This window comes from Delphinus delphis, chromosome 12 (assembly GCF_949987515.2).
Source record: "Delphinus delphis chromosome 12, mDelDel1.2, whole genome shotgun sequence".
NCBI classification, from domain to species: Eukaryota; Metazoa; Chordata; class Mammalia; order Artiodactyla; family Delphinidae; genus Delphinus; species Delphinus delphis.
In genome coordinates, this window is record NC_082694.2 from 25,865,878 (window position 1) to 25,891,669 (window position 25,792).

Below are 25,792 nucleotides of genomic sequence, written 5' to 3' on the forward strand. Positions count from 1 at the left end.
ATGGCACCTTGTGGGTGAAATCTGGAGTTGGTCATGTGTGCATTTTACATATAAGAAAACTGAGGCCTGAGAGGGGAGTACTTGCCCCAAGTTCAGACAGTACTTCAGTGGCCATCTGAGGCTAGAATCTGGTTCTGATTAGTTTAGGAAAAAAGGCCCTTTCCAGCAGACCACTTGCCTCTGTATGAGAGGGAGATAACTAGTCTTTACATTTTCACTTACACATAGATGTTCTTTTTCTTTCTGAAGAGGTGCATTTTAAGGTTAAATGAAATAGCATTTGAATAAGTCTAGAACAGTGGTTCTTAACTGTAATTGCATTAGATCATCTGAACATCATTTTGAGAATACTGATTTTGGAGCCCTACCCCATGGCTCACGGGCCCAGCTGCTCCGTGGCATGTGGGATCTTCCCGGACCCGTGCCTCCTGCATCGGCAGGCGGACTCTCAACCACTGTGCCACCAGGCAAGCCCACTCATATTGGTTTTTAAAGCTCTCCACGTGTTTCTAAAGTATGGTCAGGGCTCCACAGTCCAATATCCAGTCATTCTAATACACAGTCAGTGGTCTAGAGATCAGTGCTTCCAAAACTCTAATGCACATTTGAATTATCTGGGGATCTTGTTAAAATTCAGATTCTGATTCAGTAGGTTAAGTGGGGCTGGAAAGTTCCCACTTCTAACAAGCTCCCAGTTCATGTTAATACTGCCAGTCCCGGGCTTCCCTGGTGGCACAGTGGTTGGGAATCTGCCTGCCGATGCAGGGGACACGGGTCCGGGAAGATCCCACATGCCGCGGAGAAGCTGGGCCCGTGAGCCGTGGCCGCTGAGCCTGTGCATCCGGAGCCTGTGCTCCGCAACGGGAGAGGCCACAACAGTGAGAGGCCCGCATACTGCAAAAAAAAAAAAAAAAAATACTGCCAGTCCCCAGACCACACTTGGAATAGCATCTCCAGAAGATGCTCTGGATTCTGGTTATCCACTGGTCACTCACTAGGTACTCCAGCCAGAGGCCTGGAAATTACCTCTTTCCTTCATCCACTCATCTGCACTCTACCAGCTCTTGGTCATTATTTCTTGTCAACTCCACCCCACTGTTCTCTGCAGCTCCTATCTTTTCTTGGTAGACTGGTCAACATTCTCTTCCATGTTCACCCACCATCACTCCCCATCCTGGCTGTGTTCTCTGCTAGACCACCTCCTGATGGGGCTTTCCCATTCCTCCTTGGCTCTGTGCATGCCGTTTTTACTCTGTGGAAAGCTCTTCCAGTCCTTGACCTATCCCTTAAGAGACCACAGAATCCCTGGACCTCTTCTCTGCCTGCACTAGTTACATATGACGATTGTCTAGGAGCAACATGCCCTATTGGTTCTTTTCTAAGTTCCCAGAGCCCAGCTCAGCACCTATCAGGCTCTTAAATAAAGTAGGTGTTCAATTTAAGAAAGAAAACCCCAACTCTGAATGAGTAAGGCCAAAGACCTCAGCTGCTCTCCTTCGGATCAAAATGAACATTCTTTCGAAATTATGTTTTAGGTTTTAAATTCTCCAGTTGGAGAAAAAATAGTCGATCAAATTCAACAAAGTAAGTGTTATTTCCTGTAGCTTAATATAGGCAGGCTCAGGGACTTCCCGGCGGTCCAGTGGTTAAGACTCCAAGCTTCCACTGCAGGGGGCACTGGTTTCCATCCCTCCTGGGAGGCACTAAGATACCGCATGCTCTGCAGCACGGCCAAAACAAAACAAAAACCAAAAAAACAAACAACAAAAAAAGGGCTCAGAGCAGGTGATGGGAAAGGAAGGAGAGGATGGATGCTGGAAGCAGCTTGGAGGACTGCTTTCAAATATGGGCTCGTCCCCGCAGCGGAAAAGGCAAGAGCCCGCGGACAGCCGATGGAGAAACTTCCATAGAAGTGCGCGGGTCAGGATGGAGTTCCGGAGCTAGAACTAACTTGACGCGGAGGGAGGCGCCGCTTGCGGCAGCCATTGAAGTTTCGTGTCTTTCCAGAGCCCACATGGGCCACTGGCTTGGGAAGGGGGGAGGGGGGAGGGAGGGCAGGTCCAGAGCGGAGTGGGTGGAGTGGAGGGGGAAGACCGAAGGAAATGAGACAAGCTTTTCCTCCCACTGACTCGTGCTTCTCCAGCGTCTGCGGGGCTCACTACCGCTGCCCGTGAGCGCCCAGGCCGAGACCCAGCGCCCCGCGCCCGCCTCGGCGTGTCTCCCCTGGGATTTCTTTCCGAGGCGCCAGTGCCGGTCCAAAGCCTGGCCACAGCTTTGTTGCGTGCTCGCCTTAGTGATCGGCTCCTGGTCCCAGAGCAAGGACCCCGGAAGTGCGCGTCGGTGGCTCTGGCGAAGGTAAGCGGCGCCGGTGAGAGCGCTAAGGGCGTAGGGGCTCCTGGCATCCCCAGCGGGCCCTGGTCTGCCCGGAACACCCCTTCTTCGGAAACACCCAGAGCACTTCTGACCTGAAGCCTCTGCTTTGTTCCTGACCCCCTGCCAGGTGTTGTAGCCTGGGTCCCCCAGGGAACTTTGCTTCCCAGCGCTTGTTTTTACTCTCTCTCTTCCTCTTACTTTCCTGTTGCTTCCCCCGCCCCCTCGCCCCCCCCCCACCCCCGCCCCGGCTCCTTTTTCTGGACCCAACAACTCTGCTCCCTGCTAATGCAGCCTGGCTTCCGAGAGCGAGTCCTTCCCTAATCTCAGCGCCTCTCTCCTCCTCCGCCCCTGGGACCAGGGGCTGAGCGTGCGGGCCCGCGACAGTGACTGGCTTTGACCCCGGGCCTGCCGGAGGCGGATCTGTCCGAAATTACCATGGCTCTCTTCAATCTCATTCACCTTTCGAGGCACTCAGCTGGCCGCGTGCTTTTGGCGACCCCCGGGACCCCGAAATCAAAGCGGATTGGGGAGTAACAAGGTCGTTGGCGCCCGTTAAATCCTCAGGGGGACGCTCTGCTCGTGGAGAGGGACGCGGTCAGCTTCTTGCAGCTCTGACTGGATTTCCCAAGGATTGGGGTGTGGGGGTGGGTAGGAGCACTGGATAGGGGACTCGCGTGACGATAATCAGGCTGGCTTGGAAGGATAGGCGAGGAAACTTCGTGCTAGCTTGCCATTTTGCTCTTATTAACTGCCTGAGTGCTCACATTAAGGCTCTGAATAGGGACTCCTATCCCTACTTTACTCTGTGCCCCTCTGAGTAGGGGCAAAATGAGGCGCACAGAGGTTAAATAACGCTACCGGGGTCACATACCTGGGAGGGGGCCCAGCCAGGATTTGTGAATCAGCTGGTTTGTACCGTACAACCCACACCCAGCCCTACAGAGAGTTCCTCTATGCAGTCTGAGCAGAATCCCAACACCTACCGCTGGGTCATACCATGAGGAACCAGGCTTTTTCCATTTTGAGCAAATACATCTTGGTTCTATTCAAATCCAAATGATTTATTTAGTACCTACTATCCTCACAATTCAGTGACAAGCACTGAAGTTTCACCTTGAAGCCTTACTCTTTCATCCTCTACCCATCATCCAGTCTGTCAGCAAATATGTAATTCTTCCCCAGAAGCCTGGCTTGAGTCTTTCTCCCCAAAAGGCTATTAGGCTTGTTGGCTAACCCGGACCCTGGAGTGGGACCTCCAGCATTTGAATCCTGGATGAGGACTTTCTGTAGTTTTCTGTGGCTGGATTTCCTCATCTGTAAAGTAGGGATGGGAGAAGTGGCTCTTAACTGGGGTTTTGATTTTGCCTCCCAAATGACATCTGGCAATGTCTGGAAACATTTTTGACTGTTAACATGTAAGTGTTGCCCCTACCCCGCAACAGAAGGGATGGGAATCTGCACATGTGAACATGTTTTACAAGCACCAGAGGTAGATCCTGTGCATATTAAAGTTTGAGAATCACTGTCTTACAGAATAAAATCTAACCACAGACATTGGCCTACATGCCTGTTCACACTGGCCTCAACTTACCTTCCCAGCCTCACCTTATGACACTTCCTGTATGCACTTTCCATTCCACCCAACTCACTATTCTTCTGGTATTCTAGGTGTTGACTTTTTGAAATGCCCTTCTTCCTCCATGGCTGACAAATTGCTTATTATTCTTTGAGACTAGAGCTCAAGTCCCCTGCTGGATGAAGCATTATTCAGTTCCTGCAGATGGTTCGGTTCTGTCCCTCCCTGCTACCCTAGCACCAGCCATCCTTCCCCATTTTTTCTTTCAGTGTATCTTTCTTACAGTGTTTACTGTTCTGTATAGGGATCTCTTGTTCATCCCCTGACTTGTTTCTTTGTACCTGGACCTAGCACAGTGCTCTCCTCATGCTGGTGGTTAAACTTGCTGACTTTGGAGTCAGTCTGCCTGCATTCAAATCCTAGTTCTGCCACTTAACTCTGTGACCTTGAGCACATTGACTCAGTCTCTCAAAGCCTTATTAACAAAATAGGAAGAAATAGTCTGCCTTCTCTGCAGAGAAGTGTGATTAACTAATAGGATAATGATTGTTCATCTTAGTACTGAGTGGCTACTCTGTGCCAGGACATGGCTCAATTTTAGCATTTTATATTTTTAGTCATTTAACTTTTTTTTTTTTTAACATCTTTATTGGGGTATAATTGCTTTACAATGGTGTGTTAGTTTCTGCTTTATAACAAAGTGAATCAGTCATACATAAACATATGTTCCCATATGTCTTCCCTGTTGCGTCTCCCTCCCTCCCACCCTCCCCATCCCAGTCATTTAACTTTTATGAGGACCTTATTAAGTTAGTACTGGTATTACCCTATTTTCCAGGCAAAGAAATGGAGGCACAGAGAGGCTAAGCAGTTTGCCCAAAGTCACACAGCTAATGAGTGGCAAGCCAGTATTCACACAGACATCTGAACTGCAAAACACACACTCTTCACACTATGCAGGTAAAGGGCTTAAACCAGTGCCCCACGTATAGTAAGTGCTCCATAAATATGAGCTGGAGTTTGTTGTGTACATTGATAAAAGCCAGAGTCCCTTGGGTTTTTCAACTGCATCACACTTGTGATCTAAGACTGTGCCATTATTTTTACAATCCTGTTCCTTCCCTCTCCTTCTTGCCCCTAACCCAGTCTCAGAGGGACAGGACATTGGGGTCAGTCTCCTGTCACAGTTCTAGGTCAGCACCAATGAACTTGATGCTAAATGGAGCTTTATGTGTGCCAGGTCAGTCAGAATGGCATTAACTCTTTGGGGGTGGTCCTATGGAATCAACACACCTGCTTGAGGTTAGAGGTGCAGACGAGGGGTCAGGAGCTACCTGACTCCAGCTTTGTCCTTTCTAAGCATGTGCCCTTTGCAATGTGCACCTAGCACAGAAATACTGAGTTAAATCAATCAACGAATGTGGGATGGATGGATGAGTGGCACCAGGTGGGTCTCTTGCCTTATACTTGATGATGCAGAGTATGTTTTCTCTCCAAGTGTTATATGTCAGGGGTCCCCAACCCCTGGGCCACAGAATGGTACTGATCCATCGCCTGTTAGGAACAGGGCCACATAGCAAGAGGTGAACAGCAGGCGAGCGAGCTAAGCTTCATCTGTATTTACAGCCTCTCCCCATCACTTGCATTACCGCCTGAGCTCCGCCTCATGTCAGATCAACAGTGGCATTAGATTCTCATATGAGTGCAAACCCTACCATGAACTGCGCATGTAAGGGATCTAGGTTGTGCACTTCTTATGAGAATCTAATGCCTGATGATCTGAGGTGGAGCTGAGGTGGTGATGCTAGCACTGGGGAGTGGCTGCAAATACAGATTATCATTAGCAGAGAGGTTTGACTGCACAGAGACCATAATAAATCAATTGCTTGCAGACTCATATCAAAGCCCTGTCACTGAGTGGCAAGTGACAATTAAGCTGCATCTGGTGGCAGGCTTTATAGGGGCAAGTGAGTTGATGTACTTCAATAGTACAACTGCATCTGGTGGCAGGTTTTAAGTCAGAATCTGACACTTATTTTAGTCTGCGTGTGGCTTGCCCATTATTTTATTTACCACTTCCATCCACACCTCTTTCCCACACTGCATACTTGTCTCAGTCACAGTTTTGGTAAATCCACAAGCTAACCCTAGCCAAACGTGGAGACCAAGCACCACGCATTAAAAGACAAGCCTTTGGAGTTTTTCAAAAGAAACAAACGTGAACACAAAGAACAGAAGCGATTATCGGAAGCCACCACTTCATCAAATGTGTCGGCACTGAGAGCATAATACTTAGTGACTAACTGCATTGCTAAAGCTAAGAAGCCCTTTACTATTGGTGAAAAGTTGATCCTGCCTGCTGCTAAGGACATTTGTTGTGAACTTTTAGGAGAGGCTGCAGTTCAAAAGGTGGCATGTGTTCCTCTTTCAGCCAACACCATAAGTAGACAAATTGATGAAATAGCAGAGGATATTGAGGCACAACTGTTAGAGAGAATTAATGAGTCACCATGGTATGCAATCCAGGTTGACAAGTCTACCGATGTTGACAACAAGGCAACAATTGCTTGGTTTTGTGCGATATATTTTCCAGGAGGATGTGCATGAGAATATGTTATGTGCACTTTTGTTGCCAACCAATACCACAGCTGCAGAACTATTCAAGTCTTTGAATTATTACATATCAGGAAAACTGAATTGGTCCTTTTGTGTTGGTATATGCACAGACGGAGTGGCTGCCATGACTGGAGATCTTTCTTGTTTCACTACTCAGGTCAAAGAGGTTGCCTCTGAATGTGAATCTATGCACTGTGTCATCCATAGAGAAATGCTGGCTAGCCAAAAAATGTCACCTGAATTTAACGTTTTGCAGGATGTGATTAAAATTATCAACCACATTAAAGTACATGACCCTTATGGTCATCTCAATAGATGCAGAAAAAGCTTTTGACAAAATTCAACACCACTTATGATAAAAGCTCTCCAGAAAGTTGGCATAGAGGGAACATACCTCAACATAATAAAGGCCATATATGACAAACCCACAGCAAACATCATTCTCAGTGGTGAAAAACTGAAAGCATTTCCTCTGAGATCAGGAACAAGACAAGGATGTCCACTCTCGCCACTGTTATTCAACATAGTTTTGGAAGTCCTAGCCATGACAATCAGAGAAGAAAAAGAAATAAAAGGAATACAAATTGGAAAAGAAGAAGTTAAACTGTCACTGTTTGCAGATGACATGATACTATACATAGAGAATCCTAAAGTTGTCACCAGAAAACTACTAGAGCTTATCAATGAATTTGGTAAAGTTGCAGGATACAAGATTAATGCACAGAATTCTCTTGCATTCCTATACAATAACAACAAAAGATCAGAAAGAGAAATTAAGGAAACAATCCCATTTACCATTGCAACAAAAAGAATAAAATACCTAGGAATAAACCCAGCTAAGGAGGTAAAAGACCAGTACTCAAAAAACTATAAGACACTGATGAAAGAAATCAAAGATGTCACAAACAGATGGAGAGATGTACAATGTTCTTGGATTGGAAGAATCAATATTGTGAAAATGACTATACTACCCAAAGCAATCTACAGATTCAATGCAATCCCTGTCAAACTACCACTGACATTTTTAACAGAACTAGAACAAAAAATCTGAAAATTTGTATGGAGACACAAAAGACCCCAAATAACCAAAGCAATCTTGAGGGAAAAAAACGGAGCTGGAGGAATCAGACTCCCTGACTTCAGATTATACTACAAAGCTACAGTAATCAAGACAATATGGTACTGGCACAAAAACAGAAATATAGATCAATGGAACAGGATAGAAAGCCCAGAGATAAACCCACGCACCTATGGCCAACTAATCTATGACAAAGGAGGCAAGGGTATACAATGGAGAAAAGACATTCTCTCCAATAAGTGGTGCTGGGAAAACTGGACAGCTACATGTAAAAGAATGAAATTAGAACACTCCTTAACACCATACACAAAAATAAACTCAAAATGGATTAAAGACCTAAATGTAAGACCAGACACTATAAAGCTCTTAAGAGGAAAACATAGGAAGAACACTCTTTGACATAAATCACAGCAAGATCTTATTTTACCCACCTCCCAGAGTAATGGAAATAAAAACAAAAATAAACAAATGGGACCTAATGAAACTTAAAATCTTTTGCACAGCAAAGGAAACTATATACAAGATGAAAAGATAACCCTCAGAAAATATTTGCAGATGAATCAACGGACAAAGGATTAATCTCCAGAATATATAAACAGATCATGCAGCTCAATATTAAAAAAACAAGCAACCCAATCCAAAAATGGGCAGAAGACCTGAATAGACATTTCTCCAAAGAAGACATGCAGATGGCCAAGAGGCACATGAAAAGCTGCTCAACATCACTAATTATTAGAGAAATGCAAATCAAAGCTACAATGAGGTATCACCTCATGCCAGTTAGAATAGGCATCATCAGAAAATCTACAAACAACAAATGCTGGAGAGGGTATGATGAAAAGGGAACCCTCTTGCACTGTTGGTGGGAATGTAAATTGATACAGCCACTATGGAGAACAGTATGGAGGTTCCTTAAAAAACTACAAATAGAACTACCATATGACCCAGCAATCCCACTACTGGGCATATACCCAGAGAAAACCATAATTCTAAAAGACACATGCACCCCAATGTTCATTGCAGCACTATTTACAATAGCCAGGTCATGGAAGCAACCTAAATGCCCATTGAGAGATGAATGGATAAAGAAAATGTGGTACATACATATGATGGAATATCACTCAGCCGTAAAAAGGAACAAAACTGGGTCATTTGTAGAGATGTGGATGGACCTAGAGACTGTCCTACAGAGCGAGGTAAGTCAGAAAGAGAAAAACAAATGTCGTATATTAATGCATATATGTGGAATCCAGAAAAATGGTACAGATGAATCGGTTTGCAAGGCAGAAACAGTGACACAGATATAGAGAACACACGCGTGGACATAAAGGGGGGAAAGTGGGTTGGTGGGGGGTGGGATGAATTGGGATACTGGGATTGACATATATGCACTAATATGTATAAAATATATAACTAATAAGAACCTGCTGTATAAAAAAATAAAATAAAAATTAAAAAAAAATTAGACCTCATTCTCTAAATAAATAAATAAGTAAAGTACATGCTCTTAACTCATGTCTGTTTGTGCAGCTTTGTGAGGAGATGGACGCAGAGCGCACACGTCTTCTCTTATACACAGAAGTGAGCTGGCTTCTAAAGGTAGATCACTGACCAGAGTTTTTGAGTTATAAGAGCTGCTCCAGAGATTTCTTTTAGAAAAAGAGTCACCACTGACAGCACATTTCAGTGACACAGAATGGGTTGCAAAACTTGCTTACCTGTGTGACATATTCAACCTCCTCAATGAACTCAATCTGTCACTTCAAGGGAGGGCGACAGCTGTGTTCAAGTCGGCAGATAAAGTGGCTGCATTCAAAGCCAAACTGGAATTATGGGGGCAATGAGTGAACACTGGGATGTTTAACATGTTTCAAACATTAGCAGAGATTTTGAAAGAGGCTGAGCCAGGGCCTTCTTTCTCCCAGCTGGTGCATGATCACCTATCTCATCTTTCAAAAGAGTTTGAGCATTACTTCCCAATCACAAAAGACCCCTGACCTAGGAAGGAATGGATCCGTGACCCATTTGTGAATAAACCAGGTGAATCAACTTTGTCCGTGCTAGAAGAGGAGCAACTTCTTGAGATCGCAAATGACGGTGACCTTAAAAGTATGTTTGAAGCAACTTCAAATCTCCATACGTTCTGGATTAAAATCAAGGCAGAATATCCTGAGATTGCCACAAAAGCACTGAAAAGCCTGCTTTCATTTCCAACATCCTATCCTTGTGAAGCAGGCTTTTTTGTAGTGATAGAAACCAAGACAAGGTTACGGAGTAGACTGGACATAAGCAACACACTTTGGGTGTCACTGTCTCCCATCACCCCCAGATGGAACCATCTAGTTACAGGAAAACAACTTCAGGGCTCCACTGATTCTGCATTATGGTGAGTTGTATAATTATTTCATTATATATTAAAATGTAATAATAATAGAAAAAAAGTGCACAATAAATGTAATGCACTTGAATCATCCAGAAACTGGTCATCCCCCTTCCCCGGTCTGTGGAAGAATTGTCTTCCACGAAACCAGTCCCTGGTGCCAAAAATTTGGGGACTGCTGTTATATATTAAAGGTAAAACTTGTTAAGAGAATTTAATGACTCATATGGAGTTTTCGAGAACCAGGTTTGGAACCTGTCACTGACCCCCTATCTGAGTTATGCATGACACTGGATACTAGGTTACAGGTGATCACTTCACTAACTTGAAATCTTTTTCCCTGAATGCAGCCCTGCCTTTGAAAGCTGAACCCCTTCCTTGCTTGTCCATTGGCCACTTGCTGTATAGGCCAGACTACCTTGCACAAACACCTGCACATTTGTGTACTCTGGCTTCTTCCACAGCTGACTCACACAGTTGTAATCCCCCTGAGTTTGCTTGTTTTGGCAGGTTGTCTCCCAAATTTTAGTGGAATGAGGTTAGCTGGGTGTGCAAGGCCTTGAGGTTTTGTTGGGGGGGGGGTCACAGAAATACTCTAGTAAGGCTGCTTTTGAGGATGGAGCAGAGTGAGAACTTCCCTGTCCATCAACACATCAGAGACCACTCAGATCCCCTGTCGCACTGCCTTCCCCCTTCAGATACCAGACTCTTACTGCCTCTGGCATTATCCTCTCTCCTGGGTCACCAGATGGCTGATCTGAGAAACAGATTCTCCTAGGGTATTAATGACTGGAGTAAAAGGCTGACTCAAGATTTTGGGGGCATCACTTGCGTTTTCACTGCGGTATTTAAAGCCTGATTCAGAAGATAAACTAGCCCAGGAGAGGAATGTCAGACCCGGCACTAGGTTTTCAGGCCTCTGATGTCATGGTTTGGCTGCCTCTTAACTGACCAGCAGGCAGATTCCTAATGAAGCTGGTTCTGCTTGTGTGTCTGGTTCTAAGGAGAGACACCTCACCCTGTTCAGGTCTTGGACTGTGCTCTGTGAAATGTACCTCGATTATTTGACTCTATGTGAAATCCTGTTTGGTTCTGAAAGGGTCATTTAATCTAGATTAGACTAGACTAGACTGGTGATAGTATCTTGAGGAATTAGGGTGAGTTTGGAATACACGTGGGGTAAGTAACTCTGTGCTGGGCGCCAGAGAGACAAACATGAGGAAGATAATACCCTGGCTGATGAACTGTACGGATGGCTCCTCCCGATTCTGGGCTTTTGAACATTATCTTTAGAGCAGCCAAAAGTCTGTATGAATTGCTAAGTTTCTCTGGACTTAGAGAGGGAGGAAGAAAGCAGGGGCAGAGAGACAGAGACAGAGACAGAGAGAGACAGTGAGAGTGTACCTGATCATTTGGGTCTGTTTTACATAAAATCCAGCATGTGACCTAGCAGATCAACTGTCATGACTGATACATTTCCTGGGAATCACGTTCACAGTTGCAGTCCTTTTCTTTGATCCCAAAGTCTTTTGCCAAAGCTCACCACAGGTGATAGGTACATATGCTTGTTGATTGGACAATTTTTATAGGTCATTCCCAGACTTCAGTAATTTATTTACCACTTAGTGACCCCCATGGCATGTAGGAAACACTTAGTAAGTGATAAACGAGTGAATGAATGCCCTAGCATGAAAGTCACATCTTGACCCTCAAGATGCTCATGGCCTGAATGGGGAGATAGACAAGAAAACCAGCACAAAACAGAGGAGTAGTTCTGTGACAGAGAAGATACAGATGCAGAGGAAGACTCAATCCAGTCAGGGGTCAGAGAATAGAGGCAGTGAGAAGGGAGGTCTCTTTTGAGGAACATCCTTCCTTCACAGAAAGTGGTCCCATAGGTGGTTTCCAGTGGCCAGTTACAATAGGAGCACCTGGGGTGGGTGCCAGAACCCATGGTAAGGGTTTTGTATGCCTTTATTGCATTGATCCTCACAACCATTCTCTGAGGTCAGTATCAGAGGAGGAATCAGGATCCCACCCTCAGCTAAAAGACAGACCTGGGATCAGATCCAGGCCACCAGACTCTAAGCCCTTCACCATTGCTTCAGACAGTGTCAGGATGGTCATATTATCATCAGAGACACTTTTAGAAAATCTAGTTTTCACAAAGGAAAGTACAGGTGTGTGGGTTGCTGTGGTCCAGGTGGGAGTGGCCTTTTCCTCCATGTTTTTCCTCCTTTCCCTCTCCTCTGCCTGATGTCTGAGGACTTGCCTTGTCAGAACTTAGAAGCAGTTAGAAGCTGTCTGCTCTGGGGGTCAGCAACTCTCTCTTCCTCCTCTTGCTCCCTCTTTGATCTCCGAGACAGCTTGTACTTTGTCCTCCAAGGTGAGAGGAGGCAGAAATGCTGCTCAGCAGAGAAGTAACCATAAGCTTTTGAAGGAAAGAAGTCTTTTTTTACAAAAAACCTGCCATAATTTAAGCCTTTTCCCTTTGCCCTGTGCCCTCCTGCCTGTGTCACTCAGACGGTCAGTAGCCGGAGGAAACTGACTTCAGGGGGTCTTGTTTCTACACAGGGACCCCCCCTTCAGAAGAGCTGCCCAAACCTGTCTTACCCTAAGGACCTACACAAATATGGCTGACTTGTCCTTTTACTCACTTATCTTGGCAAGATAGGCCACAGCAGCCCACGAGAAGGGGCTGGAAGGGCCTCTTATTGGAAGACACATATAATACTTTACTGAAGCGCCTATCCTGTGTTCCACTTGGCTGAACAACCTCTGACATTAGTTTCCTTCCTCGCTGGAGTGAACTTTTAGGACCTCGTGAAAATCAGAAAACAATGACTTGGACATATTAGAGTCTGGAAAAGATACACATGAAAGTGAAGATGGTGCCTGTAGATGGCATTGTGTGTTCACAGAGATAGCTTGGTGGCCTTGGTTTGTCTCTTTAGCTCAAGCTGTTAGTGTTTACCGACTCCCTTCTGTGCCAGGCATAGTTCTAGGCCCTGGAAACACAGAGATGAACAAGTACTCTTCCTGCCCAAGAATCTCTGAAATCCAGTGTGCAGACAGGGGAATCAAAGATAGTAATGAGACATTTTGCTATCCATCTCTCTCATTAAAGTGAGTTCTCTGAAAGCAAGACATGTCTTATTGATTCCTAAATCACTAGAGTCCACCATGAATTCTTACATATTGTAGACATTCAATCAATGACTGTTGCATCACTCTAAAATTCAGCACTAGAGGCAAGACAGAGTGCTTTGTGTGTCCAGAGGAGGCACAGCTAAACTCAGCTTAGACAGCAGGTGGGTCCAAGAGCATCTAGGAGGCTGAGATGGAGGCATCTAGGCTGATGAGAAGAGAATCACAGGCAGAGGGGCCAGCGAGAAATACAGCATGGCCAGGTGAGCAGGCAAGGTGTGCTCCAGGAAGGGAAGAGAGGTAGGTGTGGTTGGAGAGGAGGGAGGCGGATCTCTAAATGGGCAAAGTGGCACACCAGGAAAAGCCTTGCTAAAGGGTTTGAATTTTACTCTGAAGGCACGGGGGAGCTACTACAGGATTTCACACAGAGGAGAGACTAGGTCAGAGTTTCATTGTAGAAATAGACCCCTCTGGCAGTAGATGTTGGAGAAGACTAAGACAGGTGGCAGGAAGACCATGTCAGGACACCACTGTAGTTTAGAGAGTAGAAAAGACCTGGGGTTTGGAGTCAGACCGACCTCAGTCCACACAGCAGCCCCATAACATCTTTGTGGAACTTAGGCTATTTATTAAGTGCCTCTGAGCTTCTGTCTCTCTCAGTCTGAAAACAGGGATGGATGATCCCCTCCCTCATGGAGAGATGACTGTCGAGACTATGGACGATGAAGTATGTGAAGTGTCTACTGCAGTAATTGATCCATAATGGGCATGAGAAAATAGTGGTGAATATTATTGTTACTTATCATCTAGGTGAAAAAAAAATGAGGCTCTATCTAAGACACTGGTAATAGGAGTGGAGAATTGGGCACAGACTCAAGAAATATTTTGGCAATAAAGTTGACACCATTTGGTGACTGATTGTGCAGTGGAGTTTGGGGGCAGAGGCAGGAGTCTAGGACTGTCTGGGATTTTGGCCTGGGCAACCAAGAGTAAGTATAGTGGAGCTATTCATTAGGAGAGGTTATGGAGGAGGAGAAGCATTTGCAGGAAAAGATGATGAGCTCAGTTTCAGACAAACTGAATTTGAAGAATTTTAGGGACAGCCAGAGAGACATGTCTAGTGGGCAAATGGTTTAACAGGTTTGGCATCCAGGAGAGAAGTCTTAAAGAAGATTCAAGGGCAAACTTTTAACAAGAGGTAATGAAGTCATGGTGTTCAAGGAGAGTATAAAGCATGGGAAGAGGAATTATGATGGCCAGTGCTTATTGAGTGTGTACTATGTGTTTGTTCTAAATATTTTAAGTGTATTAATGCCCTGAATAACCATTGCCAGAGAAGACTATTATACCTACTTTACAAATGAATAAACTGACGCACAGGGATAGTAAGTAACTTGCCCAAGGTCATACAACTATAGTAATGGACCTAGGATTTTAGGCAAGGCAGTCAGGATTGGGAGCCTGTGCTATTTATGGCTTTGCCAGACTGCCTCTGAGAGTGGGGGGACTAGGGCGCAACAGTGACCTCTGAGGGAGGGCAAGGAGAGGCTCTAGTGAAGGCAACAGGAGTAGGACCTGGGCAGAAAAGTAGGAGGAAATGGGAGACTGGAATACAGGAGAGTTTCCAGGAAGGAGGGATCAGTAGCATCAAATTATCTGGAAATCCATTAAGAAAAGAAAAGAAATATCCATGGATTTGGGAATAAGGAAGTTATTGATGACTTGGTGAGGGGAATTTGAAAGATGAGGCGGGTTGAGGAACAAATGTGAGGTGAGTAGGTAGAGATACCAAACATAGGCAGTTCTTTCCAGATGCTTGGCTGTGGAAGCAACAAGAAAGGGAAGATGATAACTAAAGGTATTAGGTAGAGGGAACATTTTAGAGATGGAAAAGACCTGTCAATATCTATGGGGAGGGACAGAACCAGAGGAGGCCTCACAGAGTGGCCACAAATGCACTATGCACACTGGGGAAAGTATCTCTATGTTCACTTTTCTTTTTTATACAGATTTTTAATATCTCTCCCCATGTTCTGGACAGTTTCCATGTAGATGGTTAGGACTCAATAAATAAGCCCCTGAAATGTGTTTCAGATCTTCAGCTTTTATTAGGTGGAGTAGAGAAAATTTCTTTCATAGTACCCAATGATGAATCATTATCGCATGTTGTTAAATCCAGACCATATCAAATTTATGTACAGTACATCATCTACTGAATTTATCTTTGAAATATTCCAAGAGAGCACAGTGTGCTAGAGCTCACTGTCAATCATGTGGAATTGGGGTGTCTCCTCTATAGATACCAGGGTAGTAAGAATGATGGGTGGCAGTAAGCCTTGAGAGGAAGGAAAGTGACTCACAGCACAGTGGGTGGAAGGGAGGGGACACTGATCTTTGTGTATGTGTGTGTGAGTTAAGTTTTATTTGGGTCAAAATGAGGACTGCAGCCCGGGAGAGGGGGACACTGATTTTGAACTGGACATGAGACCTATGATCCTGTGAGCAGAGGGAAAGGTGATTGGAGATTAAGATAAATCTATAGAAGGAAACAGAGATTTGCTTGGATTTTATAGGAAATGAAAGGCATATTTTGTAAGGAGGCTTGCTAGGGCAACAACCCTATGCTTAAAATGAATCTAGATAATTTGGCTGCTTCAATTTCAGTTCTTAATAATGGGAAAGACTGACATTTCCTTATGAATGGTTTGTTACCAGGCTTAAAGGACAAGTCCAGCAAGCTCTGAGAAGAAGTGTTCATCTAGATCCAAAGACAATCTCTGTGTTTTAATACATAGGATTCTTTTGTCATTCAGACCAGAGGTAGATGCCACAGAGGGTTAAAAGTTTGACTTAAACATGAAATTCAGCTTTTTCTTCGTTCACGGAACTGACATCCCTGAGGCTGCAGGCTGGAAATAGGATTTGGCTGCCAACTTCATAAAGTTGCCTTGGTTGGAATGGTTGGAATCTTCTTGGAAACATCTCAGTGAAATGCACACACACCTCCACAGAAGGCCTTTATGGATGGGGCTGTCTCTCAAAGAGACACTGTCAAAAATCAGAAAGCCCACACAGGAAATGGCCTTGGGATATTTTTTTCCACATGAAGCAGCAACTCAGCTGAATTATTTGCTTGATCTTGAGCTTCAGGTATTAGGAAAAATGAACAGTAAAACTTTCAAGAGTCACATTTTGAGCTTGAAGATTCCCTCTGTATGAGTCAAGGAAGAATCATTCCAGCCTAACTCCCTCCTCAAACTTTCCCACGCAGGTCTTTCATCTGGATGTAGGCATAGTGTGGAGTGCCTTTGGCTGGGTATGGGTGTGATGCACAGACAGGACACTGTCCTTAGGGACAGAGGGAAGAAGTTGTAGTAGTCTTGCCCACCTTTTCCTAGTAGAAAGGAGTAGAGGATGTCCTTCTCCAGGAGGGCATAGTCAGGACACTGTATGCTTCAGTGAAAATGTGGACTCAATGATATAAATGTACATATGGCTTTATTCTAGTTTCATGGGGTCTGAATTTGATCTCATGGAAAGGGCTATGTAAATGTTCCACACATATCCCAAGAATGAGTGAATAGGGCTGTATACATGCTCCAAACATCCATATCAAAGCTATTAGTGGTGCTTATGCCCAACCTTGTGGACCATGGGAGTACCAGAAGGGTCTGAGGGGCAGTATCTGGTGTGCTCAGAAAGCAACAGCACTTTCTGATTCCTTAGGTTATTTCATTGATATTTGATTCATTAGTAAAATCTCTCTCTCTGTCTTTTTTTTTCATTCATCCAATCATTCGTTCATTCAACAGACTGAACAACTACTATGTGGCTGGCTCCAGGATATGTGATGGTAATGTGGTGGTGAATCCAACAGTCTTAGTTCCTGTCTTCTTGGAGCTCACTTTATTAGGGGACAGACATTAAAGAAATAATTACACAAAGAAATACATGATTACAAACTATGGTAAGCGCTATGTTGGAAAAGAACAGGGTGCTCCAGGAGGGAAAGAGAGGAGACAGTTTAGCTTGGGTGTGTCTAGTGAGGAAGACAGATATGTAGACCCATATCTACTGTATATGACATGCCATTTATTGGTAGGATACTGTTTCCAAGGAAGGAGTGCCTGACCCTTGTATAGGTCTGAGGGGGCAGTTCTAGAAAGCTTCATAAAGGAAGGGATATTTAAGAAGAATCTTGAAGAATAGATGGAAGTTGTTTTTTTTTTTGTTTTTTGTTTTTGTTTTTATGTGGAAAGGGAGTAGTGGTGTTCTGCGTGAAGAGAACCTGGTGTGTTTATAGGACCCTCATTCAGCAAGGAGTTTGGGCTTCAAGTAGGGGAATAGTGAGAGATGCATCAGGAAAGATTGGTAAGGGCCAACTAACACAGATTAGACTTTATCTTGGAGGTAAGTCATTGGAGGGAGTGATGAGTTCCAAGGGGAGTGTTCTAGAACAATTACCAAGGGTGCAGCAAACTTTTTCGGTGAAGGATCAGATAGTAAATATTTTAAGCTTTGCAGGCCATACAGTTTCTGTTGCAACTACTCACCTCTGCCCCTATAGTGTGAAAGCAGTTACAGATGATACATGAACAAATGAGCATGGCTCTGTTCCAATAAAATTTTATTGACACAAACAGGCAGTGGGCTTGATTTACCTGTGAGCTTACCAATCCCTGTTCTAGAATGATAATTCTAGGGGCTCACTGGAGATTGGACTGGAGCATGGGGAGAGAATGGAGGCAGGGAGGCCACTTAGGAGCCATTGCTTTAATTCAGGGGAACTAAGAAGGAGGGACCATGAAGAGAAATGGTTTGTGACATGCTCCAAGGTAAAAATGACAGGACTACATAACCAATTTGATGGGAACATGTCTAGTTGTTTCTTTGTTGCTCAGTGGAGTGATTCTTCCAGTGAAGAAAAAAAATTGTAGACATTCTGTATTTGGGACTCAGAATCATGTGCACATCCTGGGAGGTCACCTGTTGGTCACAAGACACTATGCTGGGTGCATAGATATAGACTATTAAGCATAATTCTTAAGAATTCTTAAGAATATTAAGTTTCATTTCCTATTTTTCAAACTGAGGTTTGGAAATGCTAAGTTGTTTGTCCAAAGTCATCTAGCTGGTAAATGGTGGAGCTGAGATTGAACCTGGATATGGCATCAAAGCCTGTGCCATTCCTAAAATGTAGAGTCTTCTCCCCACCTCTCAGGGTATGTCATGAAGCCCCACTCCATAAGCCTATGCAACTCCCTCCTCTCTCTTCTCTCAGTCCCTGCTAAGACCCACCCAGCCCTTTAAGTTTCTCAATCAGCTTCTGGCATAACAAGGACTAGAGCTGTGTTTTAGCTGAAAAAAACTGTTAGGTATGAGATTATTCTTCTGTGTTTGACAAAGGACATGAATCAAAACTCAGACCCCATCTTGAGGTTCTAACCTGATGATTTTTGCATGTTACAATTTGGAGAAGATAGTGTGGTATTAGGTTGTGGATTAGGGAATCCCTGAATTTAAGTGTCTAGATTAGAACGTTGTCCTATTCCCTGCCTAATCACCCAGGAGATAACTGTCAAATTCAGGTAATAATATCTGATAAGGGAGAACTTGTTGATTTAAACCCTGGAGGTCAAGATTAGCTTCTGAAACGGCAAACTTGACAATTGTGGTCAAGGAAGTCAATTCAGTTACCATTCTCCCTCAGGTTGTCTAGTAACACCACTGATCATTACTTTAGTGCCTTGTCCAGATTCAGTAAGAGACAGTCTCTACATCAAATATTTCAAACAGGACAGAGAAATACCCTAGAACAACTGAATTATATGATGGATACAGCAGTCCTTTTAGTGATACCTATTGGACAGCATTGGGTCACGTGGTACACGGAAGGGCAAAGAGACCTCTGTGATTGAAGTGAATCCGTTGCATGACCCATACCTTGGGCCAGGGAGGATGGACACACAAACAAAGTGGGGCTCTTCCAGCAAGGGGTAAGGAGGAATGCATGCTGGAGTTAAACACCAGTGCCTGCCACAGTTGTTGATCTGTTTTGACCACCAGCCTGTATTAGTTTCATAGGGCTGCCATAACAAAGTATTACAAACTGGATGTCTTATAACAACAGAAATTTATTGTCTCACAGTTGGGGTGGCTAGAAAAGCTATCAGCAGGGCCATGCTCCCTCTGAAGGTACTAGGGAAGTATCTGTGCCAGGTTTCTCCCCTGGCATCTGGTAGCCTTAGACATTTTTGTTTTCTCCCTGTGTCTCTCCACATTGCCCTCCCTCTGTGTATGTCTGCATTTAAATTTCCCCTTTTTATAAGGACACTAGTCATCTGGAAGGGCCCACCGTGATGACCTCATTTTAACCTGGTTACATCTGTAAAGATCCTACTTCCAAATAAGGTCACATTCTGAGACTTCACCATATCTTTTCTGAGGGACACAATTCAACCTGTAACACAGCCCTTTCTCAGGGAGAGTTCAGGACTCCTTCCTCTTACCAAGGTGATTGAGTGCATCTACTCTAAGTTATCTTCATCTGTGGTCATTTTGCTGTTCACTTCCTCTATATGCTGCTTAGGACATAGGGATTGTGTTTCTGTTTATTCCTAGTTTATTATATTTCAGATGGCTTCTCAGCCTTTGCGCTTGTCAGTGTTCTTTAGGCCACGCTCACTGCATTTGTCCTTCCAGCCTCTCCTTTCCTTACTTTGAACTTTGTTCATTTAACAGTAAGTGTTCATATAACAGTAAGTGTTGAGTTCCTGTTGCATTCCAGGAACTATGCTAAGCTCCAAGGATGTAAGGATGAAAAAGGTGAAAAAGACAGTTTCTGCTCTCAGAGTTCTCATGGGAGGCTACACAAGCAAATAGTGTGAAACTGTTGAAGAGGGAAGTGTGTGTGCGGATTCTGAATACTGTGCTATCCCCAGCATAGCGTCTGCCTTGTCTCCTTAGTGCTGACAAGAGCACCCCAGGTCACTTCAACAGCTTCATCTGCTTGCTGTTGCTTTCCGTTCACTTTGTCCTTCACCCATTTTGATCCACATGCTTTTGTCCAACTATATAGTTTTCCATCTCAAATCTTGTCTTTCTACGTGAATGCTGTCTCTGTTTAATGTGTTCCCCTCCCCCAGCCTCAGCCATTATCCAGTTGATTAACTCATGTTTCTTTGAGACTCATCGCTGGGGCTTCCTCTTCCAGGGAGCCGACTATGCCCCCCTACCATCCTCTCTTCGCTCCCTGTGCTTACCTTTGGAAACAGTACTCCTTTCCCCCAAAGAGACACTGACCAAGGCTTGTTTGTCTTCATATCCCCAGTACTAGTATCATGCCTCTGTTAATAGGTGCTTTATTGATAAACAAGTGAATGAATGAATGATTCCTAGACTGGACTTTGCTTCTGCTTTCCAGGCTGTACTTTTCCTTTGGCATCCTTCCCTCAAAATCATGTCTAGTCACCACTTTTTTTCTACCACATGTCCAGAGTAGTAGCTCATGGCATTCTTTCCAATATGCTGACACCTCAGCTATGCTGGCCTTTATGGTCAGTGGATACATTTGGCTACCCATTGACCACCATCTCTTTGGTCTGTCCTGCTTCACACAAAGCAAGTCCTACTTACTTGCATGCAGGAAGATGGTTCTCATAGGAAAAGCAGAACTTCTTCCACGGTCTTCTCTGTTTCTTCATTTCCAAAGTTTCCCCCTCTCTCAATTCTAGAAGCAAGGGACATAGCATTTCTGCTACAGTGATTATTTCAACAAGTATTTTTTTGAGCCCCAAGTTTATACCTGAGTTATGCTTGAAGCACATTAACTCTTATCTAGTTTCTGCCGTTCTGATAAAAAAGACCTGCTTCTTTTACTCCTTCCTGCTTAGTATATTGGGTTTCTCCTATGTATTGAATAACATGGTGATTTTCAATTTTTTTTTTAGCATTAATACTCTTCAAATGAAATCTTATATGGAATATCAATGAGTAAAAGAAGAAGCCAAAATTTTATTGTATATATGTAATTATTTTATATGATAATTTTAGTTTATAACATATAGTTATACATATTTTGTATTGGCTGTACAGCCTTGAGAAAATTATGGCAGCCAGACATTCAAAGTGATAGCGTTTTTAAACAGGATACCTTGCAGATGTGGGCTATTCTGATTAAAATGATCCAGAAACTGGAAAGAAGAATATAGGAAAATTTGGTTTTAATGTTGACTCATTAATACTATGTAACAGCTGTTGGCATTCTTTAATTTATAAGGAATCTAATTGAAAGGAATAGATGAACAAGTTCTTCAACGAATTTTTGTCTTCCTTTGATAGAAAATTCTTCCGTGAAATATATAGTGCCATTATGGATGTTAATTATGTTATTAAAACTATTGTGAGAAACTCCAGTGCCTGTTTCTCTTTAGTAATCACTTAAAGCCTTTAACACAGCAAAACATATTTAATTTGGCATGTTGAGTCCAAACTTCAGTTGTCATTTTCATCACTGGCACTCTGGCCCTGCATTGCTGAGCTGGTCTTATTTGGATTTATAAAAACCTTCCAAGCACTCTAAGAATAAAACAAACAGTAATAATACCAATAATGCCACAATACAACAGGTAACGTGGTCACTTATTATTGTATAGTTTACTATTATATCTTTATGTGAGCATGCACTCAGTGGATATCCCTGAGTCTTGCCTGACGTTTAATTGAACATGGCATGCTTGAGCCAGAGTTTTATAGCATAAGACTTGCATTGATCTGAATCATTTAATGACGTCTTCAGAACTACAGCTTTCCTAATTAATGACATATCTAATGTGTTCAAACATATTCATGGTTTTGGCAAGAGAACCTTTATTCTATGACTGTTCACGTTTGGCATATCACACACTGAATATATCTGTTTATGGTTTAAAAAATACTTAAAAAAATGTAATCTGAATCAAACATTTGTAGAACCCTTGAAACAAATAGATTGAACTCCAGTATATTGGAGTATGGTGTAAGACAATGGTGGTTTCAAGGAAGCTGCAGAACTGACTTGAGAGGGCCTCCCTGTTAGCATCAGATAAATGTCTGCCCGACTCATGGCTTTTCATCTCCCAGGTGCTCAGCAGTTTATCTGCTTTGCATTGAATTGAATTGGCACAAAGCAGGTCCTGTGTGGCTATGGACTAGCTCCCCCTGGTGAGGAACCATCAGGAAGGTCTCAGGTGGAAGCTATCCATCTTCTCAAGGATCTACACAGCTCCTGCCAAGGAAGGCTGGCACACCCCTACCTAGAATTTCCATTTTCTCTGGCTCCCTGAGGGACAGCCCTGGGTTTCCAGACTCTGCCTTGTTTTTGAGCTACTCTTTCTGATTTCCTCAGTGTCCCTGTGCTTATGCTCTGGTTTTAATAATTATAATGGATTTAGAAGTTGGCTTGGGACTGGGAGGCCAAAATGGGAAAGAATCAGATGACCAGGAATGCTTCTTGTTCCCATTTGCGTGTTCCTCGGTAGGGCATTATTTTTGTGAGTTCTCCACATTTGCAGATGCCTCAGATATACTGGTCTTGGGAGGCCCCACTAGTGACAGACTGAAGCAGTTGCTTGAGGAATACTGGTGAAGAATAAAATGGCAAGTGGGTCACCTTTTTTAATGTCCTGGATTAGGGATCCACAAGTTTGCTGTCATGTCCTGCCCTACTTGCAATTCTAGAGAGAAAATCACACAGGATTTGTTCAGAATTATTCAAGCACATGTTGGTTGTTGACCATTAGGGCTGAAATTCTTTTCATGCCCAGTGTGGTATGAATGCTGTGATTTGTTTGACTACTTCCTGCCAGTCTCCATGACAGTTTCTTCTTTCTCCATCTGACACTGGCAGGCTAGGGTTCAGCCATGATCTTTTTCCTCTACCTTTGGTATACTTTGTCAGGGTTACCTCATCTATTTTTATACTTCAGCTGATGACTCTCAAATGCCTCTAATTATCACTCCAGGATCACAATATGACTCCAGACTTCCTTTAGAATGTTATTCCCCCAAACCTCTTTACATTTCTTACAAGCTGGCCAAATTCAATGTTCTTGAGTCTCCCTACACTTCCTTCATGAAGGAGAATCTGATGTAAGGCCCCTAATTTTGAAGAAATCATAGTGTAATGCAAAAATGTAGAAAACACATACTCTTACCATATGCAAAAGATTGGCACACAGGGTTACAGGGCTGCAAAAGAGGGAGCAATTATGTATGGAGGGGAGAATCAGGGAACGTTCTTACAGGAGGTGATGTGACATGGATCTTGAAGGGTGGGTAGGACTCAGAAATGCATTAATATGAAGAAGTACATTCAGCAGAGCAAAACACAGAGGTAGAACTGGGTGGGAAGTATATGAAGAAGAACATGATTCCATTTGCTTGGACTTTGGCTGTGTTGGAAAGGTAGGTTGGGAAGAACATATGAAGAGCCTTTTTTTTTTTTTTTTTTTGCTGTACACGGGCCTCTCACTGTTGTGGCCTCTCCCGTTGCGGAGCACAGGCTCCGGACGTGCAGGTTCAGCGGCCATGGCTCACGGGCCCAGCCGCTCCGCGGCATGTGGGATCTTCCCGGACCAGGGCACGAACCCGTGTCCCCTGCATCGGCAGGCAGACTCTCAACCACTGCACCACCAGGGAAGCCCTGAAGGGCCTTTATTTACAGGCTCACACTTGAATTTTAGTCTGTAGGTGATGATTTTAGAACAGAGCAGTGGCATTATTAGAACATTGTTTCTGAATGCTCAGTCTGGCTCCAATATATGATCTTGGGGTAGGGGAAGAAGAAAAGGGAAGAACTCTTAAGTTAGCTGAGTGACAATGGGCACAAAATAGTTCGAAGGGATATGAGGTAGAATCTTCAGGGCAAGGGAGAGGAAGGGCCTAAGATGACTCCCAAGTTTAAGTGTGAGTGATTGGGAGGCTCAGGATATTGTGAACACTGTAGAGAAAATTGGAAGTAGTTAGGTGGGGTAATGAACTTAGGACACATTGGGCTGGAGAGATCTCTGGGAAATCCAAGTGGAGACTCCCATCCCACCTCATCCATCCTCAGTACTCTAGACTCCCTTTCAGGTTAAAATGGTCTGGCTTCCTGCCCCGCTCCTCCCAGCTAGGATCAGCCCCACCTTGGTATGCCCAGGCCTATCTGACTTGAGGCAGTAAATACTTAAAGAGGGTCCTCTGATCCCCTGGGCATATATATTGGGGCATCAATCGAAATAGGTCAACCTAGAGCTGATCATGAGAACTTTGCAGCCCATCTTCAACCCATGTGCTCTGCTTCACAGGACCAGTTTTTGTTTGTCTCCTTTTCAAATTCTTGTCCCCTTTCTTATGTTCTCACTCCTGTAGGCCCTCCTGGAACAGAAACCCCTGCTCCCAGGCTATTGCCAGAGTTCTGATATCCAGGGACAGAACCCAGAGACTGAAAGCTAGTTTTTAAAGGTAACTTCCTGGATTTTGACCATTTTTAAGGCCCATAGGGTTGACTCAGTTCTTCTCTCTGCAAGGTCAAATCTTCAGTGCCTGTGTCATCCTTAGGGATGGGCCCTGGTTCTCTCCCCACTCTCAGGTGCTACTTCGAATCCAGCACCACATCTCACCAGTGACTTCTAGGAAATGTGAGGTGTCCAACATGTGCATGGCACACTCTGCATCTTGTACCTATCTGGGACCTTTTATGAAAGCATCTTGCATCCCACCTCCCAAGTTTTGAACATTCCTTTAGATTATCACTCCTCTCTCCTACCCTGGTTGTCCTTCCACACAACTGGACACCTGACCTTCATGGTACACTGGGTCTTTGGATTGCTGGTCCTGATATTTCCTATATTGATTGTTTTTGCTGCTGGTTGCACCTTGGTTCTGACAGTGTCATCATCCAATTCCATGGGCACTTCCTTTGTGTTTATGGTTTGGGGACTTCAGAAATGAACTGAAACTGGGGAGGGATCTGGGAGTATCCAGAGCCTCTGTGACTGACTTCGTCAAACATCTTCAGTTACTTTCTTCTCCTTCTGAAGACTTCACATAAGTAAAACCATTCCCGGCCAACACCAAATAAATGTTGCACATGCTGCTTGAATTACTATGCATTTACCCCAGTGTGACTTTCTCACAAATTAATATTTCACTGAAACTATTCCTCTGGATAGGCTGACGCCAGCAGCTGTGGAAATTGAACATTTGCTTTGTACAATGAAACTTTAGGACAGGAGTTTCTTTTTTTACATTTCTCAGCTATGTAGCTCATTTGGAAAAAAATAAGCATTCTTGGCAGAATCCATGTGGCATGAGCCAAATATCCCAGCTTGTGTTTCTGTATACTCAGCTATAAAGCGATGAGAAAATGCAGTTTCTAAATGCCCATTGTATAGCATTGGCATATAAAAGTTAGGATTACCATTTACTGAGTACCTACTATGTGCCAGACATTTTACCATGCTCTGCATCCTCAAAAACACCCTGTGAGTGTGCCAAACCCGGGCCTGTTGGCCTTCTGATCCATACTCTGCCCTGGGCAGGAGGGACTAAATGGAGGCTGCCTTTCTCAGGCTTAAGGGTGCTCTGGATTCCTGCTAGG

The 25,792-nt window shown here is 44.0% G+C and overlaps 1 protein-coding gene across 3 annotated transcripts in view; it reads left to right on the plus strand.

The window, feature by feature from the left end:
• Window positions 1–2,116: 2,116 nt before the first annotated feature.
• EVA1A (eva-1 homolog A, regulator of programmed cell death) overlaps window positions 2,117–25,792 on the plus strand; it is a 71,356-nt gene continuing 47,680 nt past the window's right edge. For all 3 annotated transcript variants that reach the window (XM_060027461.1, XM_060027459.1, XM_060027460.1), the window contains exon 1: window positions 2,117–2,355. The gene's annotated coding sequence lies outside the window, so the exon portion shown is untranslated. The remainder of the gene's footprint in view (window positions 2,356–25,792) is intronic.